The sequence below is a fragment of the Phyllobates terribilis genome, unplaced genomic scaffold (genome assembly GCF_046119375.1).
Source record: "Phyllobates terribilis strain yellow unplaced genomic scaffold, ASM4611937v1 Scaffold_27__1_contigs__length_16484149, whole genome shotgun sequence".
In the NCBI taxonomy this organism is placed as follows: domain Eukaryota; kingdom Metazoa; phylum Chordata; class Amphibia; order Anura; family Dendrobatidae; genus Phyllobates; species Phyllobates terribilis.
Window position 1 is genome coordinate 12,465,456 of NW_027362787.1, and position 16,519 is coordinate 12,481,974.

General features: G+C 44.2%; 8 non-coding genes and 1 pseudogene across 8 annotated transcripts; all 9 read left to right on the forward strand.

The window, feature by feature from the left end:
- The first annotated feature begins 5,627 nt into the window (after nt 1–5,627).
- LOC141177854 (U2 spliceosomal RNA) lies at nt 5,628–5,804 on the forward strand (annotated as a pseudogene).
- A 1,115-nt stretch (nt 5,805–6,919) lies between these two features.
- LOC141177472 (U2 spliceosomal RNA) lies at nt 6,920–7,110 on the forward strand. The gene has a single exon (XR_012254063.1). It is a non-coding gene; the product is annotated as a U2 spliceosomal RNA (small nuclear RNA).
- Nucleotides 7,111–8,225: 1,115 nt separating this feature from the next.
- On the forward strand, nt 8,226–8,416 carry LOC141177473 (U2 spliceosomal RNA). The gene has a single exon (XR_012254064.1). It is a non-coding gene; the product is annotated as a U2 spliceosomal RNA (small nuclear RNA).
- A 1,115-nt stretch (nt 8,417–9,531) lies between these two features.
- On the forward strand, nt 9,532–9,722 carry LOC141177348 (U2 spliceosomal RNA). The gene has a single exon (XR_012253950.1). It is a non-coding gene; the product is annotated as a U2 spliceosomal RNA (small nuclear RNA).
- A 1,115-nt stretch (nt 9,723–10,837) lies between these two features.
- On the forward strand, nt 10,838–11,028 carry LOC141176683 (U2 spliceosomal RNA). The gene has a single exon (XR_012253348.1). It is a non-coding gene; the product is annotated as a U2 spliceosomal RNA (small nuclear RNA).
- Nucleotides 11,029–12,143: 1,115 nt separating this feature from the next.
- On the forward strand, nt 12,144–12,334 carry LOC141177536 (U2 spliceosomal RNA). Its single transcript, XR_012254122.1, has one exon. It is a non-coding gene; the product is annotated as a U2 spliceosomal RNA (small nuclear RNA).
- A 1,115-nt stretch (nt 12,335–13,449) lies between these two features.
- LOC141177559 (U2 spliceosomal RNA) lies at nt 13,450–13,640 on the forward strand. The gene has a single exon (XR_012254143.1). It is a non-coding gene; the product is annotated as a U2 spliceosomal RNA (small nuclear RNA).
- Nucleotides 13,641–14,755: 1,115 nt separating this feature from the next.
- On the forward strand, nt 14,756–14,946 carry LOC141176684 (U2 spliceosomal RNA). The gene has a single exon (XR_012253349.1). It is a non-coding gene; the product is annotated as a U2 spliceosomal RNA (small nuclear RNA).
- Nucleotides 14,947–16,061: 1,115 nt separating this feature from the next.
- On the forward strand, nt 16,062–16,252 carry LOC141176686 (U2 spliceosomal RNA). Its single transcript, XR_012253350.1, has one exon. It is a non-coding gene; the product is annotated as a U2 spliceosomal RNA (small nuclear RNA).
- Nucleotides 16,253–16,519: the final 267 nt, after the last annotated feature.

Sequence of the window (16,519 nt, forward strand, 5' to 3'; positions counted from 1 at the left end):
AAACGTTGTCTCCCTCTGCTGGAACACTGACTTCTTTCATTTAATGCCTGCAGACTATAAAAGAGAACCCAACCCAAAAAGTTTGGTTGATTAGTCTGTGGCATTCTGTTAAACTGTTGCTTATGGCGGTCTCTGTGAGCTTCTCAGCGACATTCAGCCAGCCAGGTATCCTGCCTGCAGTAGATGGAATGTGGCAATGGAACGCTGGCTGCGCGTGTCATAATAGGCTCTGAGCCTTTATATACCTGTGCACAGCAGCAGCCACCTTCAGTCTGCTGCTGGACAGCCAGCAGCAGCAGCAGCAGCAGGAGAGGTATGTAATCAGGAGCCCTCCTGCTAAGGGTAGACAGCTGCTCGTTCCACCCCACCCCCCGCCTTAATTGGTTCTCCTCCCTTCCAACGGTGTTGAGGCGGGTGGGAACAGCAGGGGGTGAAGGTGCTGTGTTTAAAGAGGTGGAGTTATGCAGATCTAAAACGCGTGGATTGCAGCAGCAGCAAGCCGAAAAGTGCAGGCATGTAAGGGATCTAGAGGTTGACAACATGTCTTCTTAACGGGAGTCCAGGAGCTCATCTCCACAAATGGACTTTTCAGGATCCTTGGGTGGCTCCGTAGTTTGAAACCAATTCTGGTTATCGCTTCTCGGCCTTTTGGCTCAGATCAAGTGTCTGGACATCAGGTTCCTTGAGTGCTAGCCCTCGGCCTTCCAGCATCGCCACTCCGGTGGCTTAAGCTGGATGCTGCTATAGGGGGAGAGTGAGGAGGAAACGGGAAGGCGATTTCCGTGGCTGACTATGGGAGTCAAGCTGAAATTTGCTGGGACCGGGGACCCCCGGGTCAAGAATGGATTTCGCATTGAGATTTCCGAGGAGAAGAAGGGACATTTTTCCATGTCCTACCTGGTGAATGCCATCTTCTATGAAGCATTGAAGATTAAGAAGTCGGACATTCTTTGCCTGCAGGAATTTAGAAGTCATGGAAGGTATGTGCTGGTTCTTTCTACTATGGCTGCTTGCCAAAATCTTTATAGAACCTTGAAAGGCCATACTGAGAACTCCCTCCTAGATGGACTCACTTTTACTGTCCTCTATTCAAAGGGGGATGTTCCTGTTGTTGTGTTTATGCACAATCCCTTTATCCCCCAGGAGGACATTACTGTATTCTTGAGGAGGCATTGTACTTATGTGCATTTTTCCCACAAGATCTCGAATGAAGAAGGCTTGTGGACTGGCAAATACAAGTACTTTGTTCGTTTTGCTACAGACCCCGAGGGGCCAGGGGGCATACATTATCCTCCTATGAGTTTCTCTATTGGGAGAGACACTGGTTTCTTGTACTTTCCTGATGCTCCTTTTTTCTGCAGAAGATGTAACAAGTATGGTCATGTCCAGGAGTCCTGCAGGTATCCGCCAACCTGCAGGAGGTGTAACACGTCTGGTCATATGGCGAAAGACTGCAAGAACCAGGTAAAGTGTGATGCTTGTGGTGAGGAGGGGCATGTTCTTAGGCAGTGTCAAGCTAGAACCACTCCTAAGTCTTTTGCTCAAGTGGTCGCGGAGGGGCCTGCTGTTCCTTCGACTTCTACTAGGGTTCCACAAGGTCCCCTTCCGGATGTCGGGGAGGCAACTGCTCCCCAAGAGGAAGAGGATGGCACTCAGATGGACGACATATTTGAAGATGCCCAGCTTCAGCCTCCTGCGTCAGGAGGCTTTGACATGGTGATTCCAGAGGTGATGTCACCTTTCCCTCCCCAGTTTGGTGTCCGTGGTGAGGGGGAAATGGACTTGTCCAATTCTCCTGTCATATCTTGGTGCAATACTGCTTCAGAGGAGATCGGGGGCGGTGGCCAAGGGGACTTGTCTGCTGTCCGTTTCTCTGATGAGGAGGATCCTGATGTGGTCAAGAAGAAGCCAAGGACTGAGTGTTCATCCATTGCTGCCGTGTGTGATAGCCCGGTGGACTCTCGTGCTTACCCGTCAGATGTATTTTCTCCTGACATTGTTACATTTGGCATTCAGCCAGATGGTAATAGCTTTGCTTTGCTTGATGAAGTTTGAGTTGATGTTTTCTTTCTTTTTTTTTCAGGTTATGTGTGATCCCCTTTAGTTATGCCGCATCATTCTGGATGGGACATTGTGTCCCTTAATGTTAGGCAAATTAGATCTGTTACCCGAAGAACAACAGTTCTGGATTATCTAAAGGGTTTGAGTGCAGATGTCTATTGTCTACAAGAGTGTGGGATTACTGAATCTCCAGGGGATAAGGACTGGCCTTATGGCCAGTATGTTTGGTCGGGGTCCAGCTTTAACAAAAATGATGGTGTGGGGATTTTAGTTGGTAATAAGAATATTACTATTGATAGTTACACGGTTGTGGAGGTGGGTCGCTGCATTATTGTTTTTTTGAGTTATAGGGGGTGGAAGGTTAGAATGATTAATTTATATTGTCCTACTAAAAAAGAGGAGCGGCTTGCTCTTCTTGAGAAATTGAGTTTTTTTCTCCCTGGAAAAATTCCTACAGTTTTTGTTGGTGACTGTAATTGTGTCACAGAAGGTAATGTGGACATTACGGGAAAAAAGTTATCTCAACTTATTTCTGATTTTTCTTTCTTAGACGCTGCAATACTTGAGTATGGCATTCCACCACCGCCTACATATTATGCTGACCGTGGTAATATTTCATCGAGGATAGATAGGATGTTATTTTCCAAAAATATGGTTTGTTCAAGTTATGTTCAACATAAGGTACCTTTTTCTGATCATGAGTGTTTGCGTGGAGTTTTTAGTGCGAATGGGGACATGGTGTTTGGGGGTGGGGTTTGGAAATTGAATACGAGGTTGTTGGAGGATGAGGAGGTGATGAGTGAGTTGGAGAAAAGGTATGCAAGTTGGAGGTGGCGTAAGCGTGATTTTGGTAGTGTGCTTGAATGGTGGGATTGGGTGAAATTACAGTTAAAAACTTTCTTTAAAAAAATGGGGCTACAAAAAAGCTGCCAGATATCGTAATAGATTTAATGACTTAAGTAGACGGATTGATTGGTTGCGTGGGTGTGTTAGGAAAGGAATGGATATGTCTGATCAGCTTGAGGTTGCTAAGAATGAGTTAAAATGTCTTCTGGATGAAAAAGGTAAAGAGATTATTTACCGTACCAAGTTAGAGCATTTGGAAAAGAATGAAAAGTGCACCAGGTACTTTTTTAAAAAAATGAATGGAAGGAAGTTGGATTTGAGTGAAGTGGTAGGTGAAGATGGATCTAGTGTGGTTGGGAAGAATGTGTTGAATGAGGTGAATGGCTTCTATAGTAAGTTGTACGATGAGAAATGGATTGATCCTGGACTTGTGTCGCATGTATTGAGTGGTATGGAGAAGAGACTTGGTTCGGATGAATGTGATGCTTTGTGTGAGGATGTTATTTTGGATGAGGTGAGGAATGTTGTTATGAGTGCTAAAAAGAATAAGACGCCTGGGAAGGATGGGTTGCCTGTGGAGCTGTATGTGAAAGCTTGGGAGTTTTTGGGTAAGGACTTGACTGAGGTTTGTAGGTATATGTGGATGAATGGTGTTTTGTGTGACAGTATGAAAGAGGGTATAGTGGTTCTTGTGTTTAAGAAGGGTGAGAAAAAGCGTTTGGAGAACTGGAGACCCATATCATTGCTTAACGCTGATTATAAGGTCTACAGTAAATTGTTAGCAAATCGTATGCGTGAGGTGATTGGTAGGGTTGTGGAGGATGACCAAGTGTGTGCCGTGCCTGGTCGGAGTATAAGTGATAATTTGTTATTGTTAAGGGATATGCTTGGGGATTGTAAGACTAGAAAGCAGAAGTGTATGGTGTTAGCAATTGATTTCGAAAAGGCTTTTGATAGAGTTTCGCATGTGTTTCTGTTTAAAGTATTGGAGAGGATGGGTTTCCCTAGGGTTTTTCTGAATGGAGTTAAGTCTTTATATGATTATGTGTCAAGTGAGTTTTTAGTGAATGGATGGTTGTCTGACAAAGTGATGATTAGGTCTGGTGTAAGACAGGGGTGCCCTATGTCCCCTGTCTTGTTTGTATGTGTGATTGAGCCTTTGCTGTGTTTAGTGAGACGTGAGAAAATGATGAGAGGATTCTTAGTGCCTGGGAGTGGTGGTAAGCATGTGAAGGTGTTAGGTTACATGGATGATGTTGTGATGGTGAGTGAAAGTATGGCTTCAATGAGTAGGGTGAGGTTGCTTTTGGATTTTTTCTGTGGTGCATCAGGTTTTAGAGTTAACTGGACTAAGTGTAGTTTCAAATGCTTTGGAGATGACAGTATTCGTATGGAAGGTGTTAAGTATGAGGAGAGTGCAATTAAGGTTTTAGGGGTATTTTTCAATGATGATCTGAAAGGAAATGAGAGTTGGGACGAGTGTGGTATGCGTGTTGAGCGAAAATTGAATTTTTGGAGAATGAGAGATCTTTCTTTGCGGGGCAAAGTTCTAGTTATCAAAGCAGTGATCTTACCCATTCTGCTTTTTGTGGCCATAATTTTTCCATCCCCTTTTAGGAAAGTGAAGAGAGTTGAGAAAATGATTTTTTCCTTTTTCTGGTGCAGCAAGATGGAGAAGCTGAAGAGGGAAAGCCTTTATAAGGCCTGCCAGCATGGTGGTTTGGGATTTCCTAATGTTGAGGTTTTTTTAGGGCTCCATTATATTAAGACGATTGTGGTATTGTTGGGTAAAGGTAATAAGGGTGCATGTATGGCAAGTTATTCTGCAGGATGGATGTTGTATGGGTTAGGTTGGAGAAAGAGGGATGCGAGAGTGCCTGTGTCTTTTAAGTGTCCGGTGTGGTATGAGGTGATTGAGAAGTTTGTCAAGAAGTATGATTTGCTGAGTGTGCCGGTGGATGAGTTTAGAATGACTAAGAGGGTGTATAGGAAATTGTGTGCAAATGAGGTCGAGTCTAATATTGTTGGTTTGAGAGGGAATGAGGTTGCGGATGCTTGGAGAAAGTTGGGTATGTATGGGATGTCCAACAAACAGAAGGATGTAGTGTGGATGGCGTTTCACAATATTCTTCCAGTGAGAGACGTTCAAAAGAAGAGAGGTTTGATTAGGTCGGATGTTTGTCCAAGAGATGGATGTAATGGTTGTGAGACGGTTATGCATCTGATGTGGAATTGTGATTTTGCGCAAGACGTGTGGAAATGTGTAGGGGGGTTGTGTAGGAGTTTGGCAGGAGTGACTTTTGTGGATTGGCGTGTGGTTATGTTTGGTATTGGTGCAAGTGGACGTGTAAAGGAGAGAGTTTTGTGGTTAATTATGGCTTGTGTGTTAGAAAGTTTGTGGGATGTGAGGAATCTTTGTGTATTTAAAAGGAAATCAATTACAGTAAATGAATGTATTAGGATTATTCTTTCTAGGCTATTTTTGATTTACAAGATGGATAGTAGTAGCGGTGGTGGAACAGATGCCGAGGGAATATGGAAATTTAAAAAGTGGAGGCATATTGTAAAATTTCAGTGATCTTTTGGTTTATATTAATAAGATGTTCTTCTTTCTGTAATATTAGGTTACTTTATGCTTAATAAATATGGCCATGATGATGAGAAGTTTTTTTTGCAACAGTTTTGGTATATCCTACTGATTTGCTATAAAACTAACCTGAATGGTTTAAAAAAAAAAAAAAAAATCTGTTCTTATCAGTTTAATATCTGATACGTCCCCTATCTGGGGACCATATATTAAATGGATTTTTAGAACAGGGAGATGGAAAAAGAGCTTGCTCTGTCCACTCCACGCATTGACCTGGTATTGCAGTATCTCCAGGACCGGTGCACCCCTTCTTTAATGCAGTTTCTAAAATCAGAAAGAATTGAATTCAATGTTTTTTGTTCATTTTGCTTGTTTGTCGGATTTTGGGATGGACTCTTTGGCTTTGCTTTTCTTCTCCTCATTGGATTTTTCATGTTCAAAGTTGCAGAAGCCAGATTACAAGCTCATTTTGGTTCAACTTCAGCAACTGTGCATTGCATTGCCATGTAATGTGATGCAATGCTATCTTTCTAGCTCTCCCTTTTTACTTCCTTTTGGATAAACAGACATATTAGGCAAGCATTTTGGAGCTTTCACCTAAATAACTACAGGTGGTGAGATAAGCTGCACAATATAATTGACCTTTCAGTATATTGTTGCACACACACCATCTATTTAGCAAATGCCCTTGTTATCAACAGCAGCCTTTTAAACTCACCTGAGCTAACAGGTATGTGCGCTGGTTACTCTGCTGCGCTTAAAATTTCTTTTTTGGTTTGCTACAATGCCTTTTCTGAAACGTTGTCTCCTTCTGCTGGAACACTGACTTCTTTCATTTAATGCCTGCAGACTATAAAAGAGAACCCAACCCAAAAAGTTTGGTTGATTAGTCTGTGGCATTCTGTTAAACTGTTGCTTATGGCGGTCTCTGTGAGCTTCTCAGCGACATTCAGCCAGCCAGGTATCCTGCCTGCAGTAGATGGAATGTGGCAATGGAACGCTGGCTGCGCGTGTCATAATAGGCTCTGAGCCTTTATATACCTGTGCACAGCAGCAGCCACCTTCAGTCTGCTGCTGGACAGCCAGCAGCAGCAGCAGCAGGAGAGGTATGTAATCAGGAGCCCTCCTGCTAAGGGTAGACAGCTGCTCGTTCCACCCCACCCCCCGCCTTAATTGGTTCTCCTCCCTTCCAACGGTGTTGAGGCGGGTGGGAACAGCAGGGGGTGAAGGTGCTGTGTTTAAAGAGGTGGAGTTATGCAGATCTAAAACGCGTGGATTGCAGCAGCAGCAAGCCGAAAAGTGCAGGCATGTAAGGGATCTAGAGGTTGACAACATGTCTTCTTAACGGGAGTCCAGGAGCTCATCTCCACAAATGGACTTTTCAGGATCCTTGGGTGGCTCCGTAGTTTGAAACCAATTCTGGTTATCGCTTCTCGGCCTTTTGGCTAAGATCAAGTGTAGTATCTGTTCTTATCAGTTTAATATCTGATACGTCCCCTATCTGGGGACCATATATTAAATAGATTTTTAGAACAGGGAGATGGAAAAAGAGCTTGCTCTGTCCACTCCACACATTGACCTGGTATTGCAGTATCTCCAGGACCGGTGCACCCCTTCTTTAATGCAGTTTCTAAAATCAGAAAGAATTGAATTCAATGTTTTTTGTTCATTTTGCTTGTTTGTCGGATTTTGGGATGGACTCTTTGGCTTTGCTTTTCTTCTCCTCATTGGATTTTTCATGTTCAAAGTTGCAGAAGCCAGATTACAAGCTCATTTTGGTTCAACTTCAGCAACTGTGCATTGCATTGCCATGTAATGTGATGCAATGCTATCTTTCTAGCTCTCCCTTTTTACTTCCTTTTGGATAAACAGACATATTAGGCAAGCATTTTGGAGCTTTCACCTAAATAACTACAGGTGGTGAGATAAGCTGCACAATATAATTGACCTTTCAGTATATTGTTGCACACACACCATCTATTTAGCAAATGCCCTTGTTATCAACAGCAGCCTTTTAAACTCACCTGAGCTAACAGGTATGTGCGCTGGTTACTCTGCTGCGCTTAAAATTTCTTTTTTGGTTTGCTACAATGCCTTTTCTGAAACGTTGTCTCCTTCTGCTGGAACACTGACTTCTTTCATTTAATGCCTGCAGACTATAAAAGAGAACCCAACCCAAAAAGTTTGGTTGATTAGTCTGTGGCATTCTGTTAAACTGTTGCTTATGGCGGTCTCTGTGAGCTTCTCAGCGACATTCAGCCAGCCAGGTATCCTGCCTGCAGTAGATGGAATGTGGCAATGGAACGCTGGCTGCGCGTGTCATAATAGGCTCTGAGCCTTTATATACCTGTGCACAGCAGCAGCCACCTTCAGTCTGCTGCTGGACAGCCAGCAGCAGCAGCAGCAGGAGAGGTATGTAATCAGGAGCCCTCCTGCTAAGGGTAGACAGCTGCTCGTTCCACCCCACCCCCCGCCTTAATTGGTTCTCCTCCCTTCCAACGGTGTTGAGGCGGGTGGGAACAGCAGGGGGTGAAGGTGCTGTGTTTAAAGAGGTGGAGTTATGCAGATCTAAAACGCGTGGATTGCAGCAGCAGCAAGCCGAAAAGTGCAGGCATGTAAGGGATCTAGAGGTTGACAACATGTCTTCTTAACGGGAGTCCAGGAGCTCATCTCCACAAATGGACTTTTCAGGATCCTTGGGTGGCTCCGTAGTTTGAAACCAATTCTGGTTATCGCTTCTCGGCCTTTTGGCTAAGATCAAGTGTAGTATCTGTTCTTATCAGTTTAATATCTGATACGTCCCCTATCTGGGGACCATATATTAAATAGATTTTTAGAACAGGGAGATGGAAAAAGAGCTTGCTCTGTCCACTCCACACATTGACCTGGTATTGCAGTATCTCCAGGACCGGTGCACCCCTTCTTTAATGCAGTTTCTAAAATCAGAAAGAATTGAATTCAATGTTTTTTGTTCATTTTGCTTGTTTGTCGGATTTTGGGATGGACTCTTTGGCTTTGCTTTTCTTCTCCTCATTGGATTTTTCATGTTCAAAGTTGCAGAAGCCAGATTACAAGCTCATTTTGGTTCAACTTCAGCAACTGTGCATTGCATTGCCATGTAATGTGATGCAATGCTATCTTTCTAGCTCTCCCTTTTTACTTCCTTTTGGATAAACAGACATATTAGGCAAGCATTTTGGAGCTTTCACCTAAATAACTACAGGTGGTGAGATAAGCTGCACAATATAATTGACCTTTCAGTATATTGTTGCACACACACCATCTATTTAGCAAATGCCCTTGTTATCAACAGCAGCCTTTTAAACTCACCTGAGCTAACAGGTATGTGCGCTGGTTACTCTGCTGCGCTTAAAATTTCTTTTTTGGTTTGCTACAATGCCTTTTCTGAAACGTTGTCTCCTTCTGCTGGAACACTGACTTCTTTCATTTAATGCCTGCAGACTATAAAAGAGAACCCAACCCAAAAAGTTTGGTTGATTAGTCTGTGGCATTCTGTTAAACTGTTGCTTATGGCGGTCTCTGTGAGCTTCTCAGCGACATTCAGCCAGCCAGGTATCCTGCCTGCAGTAGATGGAATGTGGCAATGGAACGCTGGCTGCGCGTGTCATAATAGGCTCTGAGCCTTTATATACCTGTGCACAGCAGCAGCCACCTTCAGTCTGCTGCTGGACAGCCAGCAGCAGCAGCAGCAGGAGAGGTATGTAATCAGGAGCCCTCCTGCTAAGGGTAGACAGCTGCTCGTTCCACCCCACCCCCCGCCTTAATTGGTTCTCCTCCCTTCCAACGGTGTTGAGGCGGGTGGGAACAGCAGGGGGTGAAGGTGCTGTGTTTAAAGAGGTGGAGTTATGCAGATCTAAAACGCGTGGATTGCAGCAGCAGCAAGCCGAAAAGTGCAGGCATGTAAGGGATCTAGAGGTTGACAACATGTCTTCTTAACGGGAGTCCAGGAGCTCATCTCCACAAATGGACTTTTCAGGATCCTTGGGTGGCTCCGTAGTTTGAAACCAATTCTGGTTATCGCTTCTCGGCCTTTTGGCTAAGATCAAGTGTAGTATCTGTTCTTATCAGTTTAATATCTGATACGTCCCCTATCTGGGGACCATATATTAAATGGATTTTTAAAACAGGGAGATGGAAAAAGAGCTTGCTCTGTCCACTCCACGCATTGACCTGGTATTGCAGTATCTCCAGGACCGGTGCACCCCTTCTTTAATGCAGTTTCTAAAATCAGAAAGAATTGAATTCAATGTTTTTTGTTCATTTTGCTTGTTTGTCGGATTTTGGGATGGACTCTTTGGCTTTGCTTTTCTTCTCCTCATTGGATTTTTCATGTTCAAAGTTGCAGAAGCCAGATTACAAGCTCATTTTGGTTCAACTTCAGCAACTGTGCATTGCATTGCCATGTAATGTGATGCAATGCTATCTTTCTAGCTCTCCCTTTTTACTTCCTTTTGGATAAACAGACATATTAGGCAAGCATTTTGGAGCTTTCACCTAAATAACTACAGGTGGTGAGATAAGCTGCACAATATAATTGACCTTTCAGTATATTGTTGCACACACACCATCTATTTAGCAAATGCCCTTGTTATCAACAGCAGCCTTTTAAACTCACCTGAGCTAACAGGTATGTGCGCTGGTTACTCTGCTGCGCTTAAAATTTCTTTTTTGGTTTGCTACAATGCCTTTTCTGAAACGTTGTCTCCTTCTGCTGGAACACTGACTTCTTTCATTTAATGCCTGCAGACTATAAAAGAGAACCCAACCCAAAAAGTTTGGTTGATTAGTCTGTGGCATTCTGTTAAACTGTTGCTTATGGCGGTCTCTGTGAGCTTCTCAGCGACATTCAGCCAGCCAGGTATCCTGCCTGCAGTAGATGGAATGTGGCAATGGAACGCTGGCTGCGCGTGTCATAATAGGCTCTGAGCCTTTATATACCTGTGCACAGCAGCAGCCACCTTCAGTCTGCTGCTGGACAGCCAGCAGCAGCAGCAGCAGGAGAGGTATGTAATCAGGAGCCCTCCTGCTAAGGGTAGACAGCTGCTCGTTCCACCCCACCCCCCGCCTTAATTGGTTCTCCTCCCTTCCAACGGTGTTGAGGCGGGTGGGAACAGCAGGGGGTGAAGGTGCTGTGTTTAAAGAGGTGGAGTTATGCAGATCTAAAACGCGTGGATTGCAGCAGCAGCAAGCCGAAAAGTGCAGGCATGTAAGGGATCTAGAGGTTGACAACATGTCTTCTTAACGGGAGTCCAGGAGCTCATCTCCACAAATGGACTTTTCAGGATCCTTGGGTGGCTCCGTAGTTTGAAACCAATTCTGGTTATCGCTTCTCGGCCTTTTGGCTAAGATCAAGTGTAGTATCTGTTCTTATCAGTTTAATATCTGATACGTCCCCTATCTGGGGACCATATATTAAATGGATTTTTAGAACAGGGAGATGGAAAAAGAGCTTGCTCTGTCCACTCCACGCATTGACCTGGTATTGCAGTATCTCCAGGACCGGTGCACCCCTTCTTTAATGCAGTTTCTAAAATCAGAAAGAATTGAATTCAATGTTTTTTGTTCATTTTGCTTGTTTGTCGGATTTTGGGATGGACTCTTTGGCTTTGCTTTTCTTCTCCTCATTGGATTTTTCATGTTCAAAGTTGCAGAAGCCAGATTACAAGCTCATTTTGGTTCAACTTCAGCAACTGTGCATTGCATTGCCATGTAATGTGATGCAATGCTATCTTTCTAGCTCTCCCTTTTTACTTCCTTTTGGATAAACAGACATATTAGGCAAGCATTTTGGAGCTTTCACCTAAATAACTACAGGTGGTGAGATAAGCTGCACAATATAATTGACCTTTCAGTATATTGTTGCACACACACCATCTATTTAGCAAATGCCCTTGTTATCAACAGCAGCCTTTTAAACTCACCTGAGCTAACAGGTATGTGCGCTGGTTACTCTGCTGCGCTTAAAATTTCTTTTTTGGTTTGCTACAATGCCTTTTCTGAAACGTTGTCTCCTTCTGCTGGAACACTGACTTCTTTCATTTAATGCCTGCAGACTATAAAAGAGAACCCAACCCAAAAAGTTTGGTTGATTAGTCTGTGGCATTCTGTTAAACTGTTGCTTATGGCGGTCTCTGTGAGCTTCTCAGCGACATTCAGCCAGCCAGGTATCCTGCCTGCAGTAGATGGAATGTGGCAATGGAACGCTGGCTGCGCGTGTCATAATAGGCTCTGAGCCTTTATATACCTGTGCACAGCAGCAGCCACCTTCAGTCTGCTGCTGGACAGCCAGCAGCAGCAGCAGCAGGAGAGGTATGTAATCAGGAGCCCTCCTGCTAAGGGTAGACAGCTGCTCGTTCCACCCCACCCCCCGCCTTAATTGGTTCTCCTCCCTTCCAACGGTGTTGAGGCGGGTGGGAACAGCAGGGGGTGAAGGTGCTGTGTTTAAAGAGGTGGAGTTATGCAGATCTAAAACGCGTGGATTGCAGCAGCAGCAAGCCGAAAAGTGCAGGCATGTAAGGGATCTAGAGGTTGACAACATGTCTTCTTAACGGGAGTCCAGGAGCTCATCTCCACAAATGGACTTTTCAGGATCCTTGGGTGGCTCCGTAGTTTGAAACCAATTCTGGTTATAGCTTCTCGGCCTTTTGGCTAAGATCAAGTGTAGTATCTGTTCTTATCAGTTTAATATCTGATACGTCCCCTATCTAGGGACCATATATTAAATGGATTTTTAGAACAGGGAGATGGAAAAAGAGCTTGCTCTGTCCACTCCACGCATTGACCTGGTATTGCAGTATCTCCAGGACCGGTGCACCCCTTCTTTAATGCAGTTTCTAAAATCAGAAAGAATTGAATTCAATGTTTTTTGTTCATTTTGCTTGTTTGTCGGATTTTGGGATGGACTCTTTGGCTTTGCTTTTCTTCTCCTCATTGGATTTTTCATGTTCAAAGTTGCAGAAGCCAGATTACAAGCTCATTTTGGTTCAACTTCAGCAACTGTGCATTGCATTGCCATGTAATGTGATGCAATGCTATCTTTCTAGCTCTCCCTTTTTACTTCCTTTTGGATAAACAGACATATTAGGCAAGCATTTTGGAGCTTTCACCTAAATAACTACAGGTGGTGAGATAAGCTGCACAATATAATTGACCTTTCAGTATATTGTTGCACACACACCATCTATTTAGCAAATGCCCTTGTTATCAACAGCAGCCTTTTAAACTCACCTGAGCTAACAGGTATGTGCGCTGGTTACTCTGCTGCGCTTAAAATTTCTTTTTTGGTTTGCTACAATGCCTTTTCTGAAACGTTGTCTCCTTCTGCTGGAACACTGACTTCTTTCATTTAATGCCTGCAGACTATAAAAGAGAACCCAACCCAAAAAGTTTGGTTGATTAGTCTGTGGCATTCTGTTAAACTGTTGCTTATGGCGGTCTCTGTGAGCTTCTCAGCGACATTCAGCCAGCCAGGTATCCTGCCTGCAGTAGATGGAATGTGGCAATGGAACGCTGGCTGCGCGTGTCATAATAGGCTCTGAGCCTTTATATACCTGTGCACAGCAGCAGCCACCTTCAGTCTGCTGCTGGACAGCCAGCAGCAGCAGCAGCAGGAGAGGTATGTAATCAGGAGCCCTCCTGCTAAGGGTAGACAGCTGCTCGTTCCACCCCACCCCCCGCCTTAATTGGTTCTCCTCCCTTCCAACGGTGTTGAGGCGGGTGGGAACAGCAGGGGGTGAAGGTGCTGTGTTTAAAGAGGTGGAGTTATGCAGATCTAAAACGCGTGGATTGCAGCAGCAGCAAGCCGAAAAGTGCAGGCATGTAAGGGATCTAGAGGTTGACAACATGTCTTCTTAACGGGAGTCCAGGAGCTCATCTCCACAAATGGACTTTTCAGGATCCTTGGGTGGCTCCGTAGTTTGAAACCAATTCTGGTTATCGCTTCTCGGCCTTTTGGCTAAGATCAAGTGTAGTATCTGTTCTTATCAGTTTAATATCTGACACGTCCCCTATCTGGGGACCATATATTAAATGGATTTTTAGAACAGGGAGATGGAAAAAGAGCTTGCTCTGTCCACTCCACGCATTGACCTGGTATTGCAGTATCTCCAGGACCGGTGCACCCCTTCTTTAATGCAGTTTCTAAAATCAGAAAGAATTGAATTCAATGTTTTTTGTTCATTTTGCTTGTTTGTCGGATTTTGGGATGGACTCTTTGGCTTTGCTTTTCTTCTCCTCATTGGATTTTTCATGTTCAAAGTTGCAGAAGCCAGATTACAAGCTCATTTTGGTTCAACTTCAGCAACTGTGCATTGCATTGCCATGTAATGTGATGCAATGCTATCTTTCTAGCTCTCCCTTTTTACTTCCTTTTGGATAAACAGACATATTAGGCAAGCATTTTGGAGCTTTCACCTAAATAACTACAGGTGGTGAGATAAGCTGCACAATATAATTGACCTTTCAGTATATTGTTGCACACACACCATCTATTTAGCAAATGCCCTTGTTATCAACAGCAGCCTTTTAAACTCACCTGAGCTAACAGGTATGTGCGCTGGTTACTCTGCTGCGCTTAAAATTTCTTTTTTGGTTTGCTACAATGCCTTTTCTGAAACGTTGTCTCCTTCTGCTGGAACACTGACTTCTTTCATTTAATGCCTGCAGACTATAAAAGAGAACCCAACCCAAAAAGTTTGGTTGATTAGTCTGTGGCATTCTGTTAAACTGTTGCTTATGGCGGTCTCTGTGAGCTTCTCAGCGACATTCAGCCAGCCAGGTATCCTGCCTGCAGTAGATGGAATGTGGCAATGGAACGCTGGCTGCGCGTGTCATAATAGGCTCTGAGCCTTTATATACCTGTGCACAGCAGCAGCCACCTTCAGTCTGCTGCTGGACAGCCAGCAGCAGCAGCAGCAGGAGAGGTATGTAATCAGGAGCCCTCCTGCTAAGGGTAGACAGCTGCTCGTTCCACCCCACCCCCCGCCTTAATTGGTTCTCCTCCCTTCCAACGGTGTTGAGGCGGGTGGGAACAGCAGGGGGTGAAGGTGCTGTGTTTAAAGAGGTGGAGTTATGCAGATCTAAAACGCGTGGATTGCAGCAGCAGCAAGCCGAAAAGTGCAGGCATGTAAGGGATCTAGAGGTTGACAACATGTCTTCTTAACGGGAGTCCAGGAGCTCATCTCCACAAATGGACTTTTCAGGATCCTTGGGTGGCTCCGTAGTTTGAAACCAATTCTGGTTATCGCTTCTCGGCCTTTTGGCTAAGATCAAGTGTAGTATCTGTTCTTATCAGTTTAATATCTGATACGTCCCCTATCTGGGGACCATATATTAAATGGATTTTTAGAACAGGGAGATGGAAAAAGAGCTTGCTCTGTCCACTCCACGCATTGACCTGGTATTGCAGTATCTCCAGGACCGGTGCACCCCTTCTTTAATGCAGTTTCTAAAATCAGAAAGAATTGAATTCAATGTTTTTTGTTCATTTTGCTTGTTTGTCGGATTTTGGGATGGACTCTTTGGCTTTGCTTTTCTTCTCCTCATTGGATTTTTCATGTTCAAAGTTGCAGAAGCCAGATTACAAGCTCATTTTGGTTCAACTTCAGCAACTGTGCATTGCATTGCCATGTAATGTGATGCAATGCTATCTTTCTAGCTCTCCCTTTTTACTTCCTTTTGGATAAACAGACATATTAGGCAAGCATTTTGGAGCTTTCACCTAAATAACTACAGGTGGTGAGATAAGCTGCACAATATAATTGACCTTTCAGTATATTGTTGCACACACACCATCTATTTAGCAAATGCCCTTGTTATCAACAGCAGCCTTTTAAACTCACCTGAGCTAACAGGTATGTGCGCTGGTTACTCTGCTGCGCTTAAAATTTCTTTTTTGGTTTGCTACAATGCCTTTTCTGAAACGTTGTCTCCTTCTGCTGGAACACTGACTTCTTTCATTTAATGCCTGCAGACTATAAAAGAGAACCCAACCCAAAAAGTTTGGTTGATTAGTCTGTGGCATTCTGTTAAACTGTTGCTTATGGCGGTCTCTGTGAGCTTCTCAGCGACATTCAGCCAGCCAGGTATCCTGCCTGCAGTAGATGGAATGTGGCAATGGAACGCTGGCTGCGCGTGTCATAATAGGCTCTGAGCCTTTATATACCTGTGCACAGCAGCAGCCACCTTCAGTCTGCTGCTGGACAGCCAGCAGCAGCAGCAGCAGGAGAGGTATGTAATCAGGAGCCCTCCTGCTAAGGGTAGACAGCTGCTCGTTCCACCCCACCCCCCGCCTTAATTGGTTCTCCTCCCTTCCAACGGTGTTGAGGCGGGTGGGAACAGCAGGGGGTGAAGGTGCTGTGTTTAAAGAGGTGGAGTTATGCAGATCTAAAACGCGTGGATTGCAGCAGCAGCAAGCCGAAAAGTGCAGGCATGTAAGGGATCTAGAGGTTGACAACATGTCTTCTTAACGGGAGTCCAGGAGCTCATCTCCACAAATGGACTTTTCAGGATCCTTGGGTGGCTCCGTAGTTTGAAACCAATTCTGGTTATCGCTTCTCGGCCTTTTGGCTAAGATCAAGTGTAGTATCTGTTCTTATCAGTTTAATATCTGATACGTCCCCTATCTGGGGACCATATATTAAATGGATTTTTAGAACAGGGAGATGGAAAAAGAGCTTGCTCTGTCCACTCCACGCATTGACCTGGTATTGCAGTATCTCCAGGACCGGTGCACCCCTTCTTTAATGCAGTTTCTAAAATCAGAAAGAATTGAATTCAATGTTTTTTGTTCATTTTGCTTGTTTGTCGGATTTTGGGATGGACTCTTTGGCTTTGCTTTTCTTCTCCTCATTGGATTTTTCATGTTCAAAGTTGCAGAAGCCAGATTACAAGCTCATTTTGGTTCAACTTCAGCAACTGTGCATTGCATTGCCATGTAATGTGATGCAATGCTATCTTTCTAGCTCTCCCTTTTTACTTCCTTTTGGATAAACAGACATATTAGGC